The sequence below is a fragment of the Hirundo rustica genome, chromosome 19 (genome assembly GCF_015227805.2).
Source record: "Hirundo rustica isolate bHirRus1 chromosome 19, bHirRus1.pri.v3, whole genome shotgun sequence".
Lineage (NCBI taxonomy): Eukaryota > Metazoa > Chordata > Aves > Passeriformes > Hirundinidae > Hirundo > Hirundo rustica.
Window position 1 is genome coordinate 5,376,254 of NC_053468.1, and position 1,526 is coordinate 5,377,779.

The following is a 1,526-nucleotide window of genomic DNA, read 5'->3' on the forward strand; positions in this document are numbered from 1 at the left end:
TTGAAGGGAATGTTGTGTCAATATTCCTCCAGCATTACCAGGGCAGGTTTGGAGAGCAAACACCCGAATCTCCTGTGTACACATCTGCAGCAGGCTGAGCACAGAGCGGGTGGCAGCTGCCTGTGGACAGGGACAGGAGTGCTCTGCAGGGCTGCCCTGACTGCTCCCAGCCCAGGCAGCACTTGCTGCCTTGCCTGGGTGGCTTGGGCTGTGTTAATTCTCTCCCAGCTCAATCTGGCACAAGATGTTTGCAGAGTATTGGCTGTTACACACAATTTCTGAGCTGTCTGCAGAAGCCTGGTGTGTGAGAGGGAGAAGCTGTTGGAGATGCCAGAATGATGAGGCAGTTGCTGTTATGGTCCCAAGGCTGGGGAGGGGGCATTGGCCAGGGTTTGGGCCAGTGAACCATCGGCCAGGAAATGCTGCAGCAGCTTTGAGTGTGGCATTCTCGGATCTGAAAATGCTGGGATTCCCCCGGTTCTTCTTTTCCTGTTCCCTCTTTTCTTCTGGCATGTGTCTTGCCACAGCCAGCGGAGCTTGCTCCCTCATCCTTCACACGTGCTGTGCCTTCCTTCTGCTCTTGTGTCTGAGCTGCGCCGTGCAGCAGGGCCCAGAGAGGAAACCTGCTCCATGTGCACCTTTGATTCATTTCTTTGGACTTAGTCCTGTAAATCCCGGTGAAGAGAAGGACAAGGTCACACTCCTGCCAGCTCAAATGCAAAACCTGCCTTTAGGATGTTCTCAGCCTGCTGTGTCCTTGCTGTGCAGTGCTCCCGTGCAGCACCACGTTCCTGCAGGCTGGGAGGGGTGTTTGAAGCTTTGAGATGGGGCAGGAGGAGCTGGGATCTCCTGTGAACATTTTGGATGGGGCAGGTGGGGCTGGGATCTCCTGTGAACCACTGAGAAAGGATCTGGGGCTGGGATCTGCTGTGAGCCTTTTAGATGGGAAAAGATGAGCTGGGATCTCCTGTGAACCATTGAGATGGGGAAAGAGGAGCTGGGATCTGCTGTGAGCCTTTTAGATGGGTCAGGAGGAGCTAGGATCTGTTGTGAGCCTTTTAGATGGAGAAAGACGAGTGGGATCTCCTGTGAGCCTTTTAGGTGGGTCAGGAGGAGCTGGAATCTCCTGTGAACCACTGAAATGGGAAAAGAATAGCTGGGATCTGCTGTGAGCCTCTCAGATGGGGCAGGAGGAGCTGGGATCAGCTGTGAACCTCTCAGATGGGGCAGGAGGAGCTGGGATCAGCTGTGAACCTCTCAGATAGGGCAGGAGGAGCTGGGATCAGCTGTGAACCTCTCAGATGGGGCACGAGGAGCTGGGATCTGCTGTGAACCTCTCAGATGGGGCAGGAGGAGCTGGGATCTGCTGTGAACCTCTCAGATAGGGCAGGAGGAGCTGGGAGCTGCTGTGAACCTCTCAGATGGGGCAGGAGGAGCTGGGATCAGCTGTGAACCTCTCAGATGGGGCAGGAGGAGCTGGGATCAGCTGTGAACCTCTCAGATGGGGCAGGAGGAGCTGGGGATCA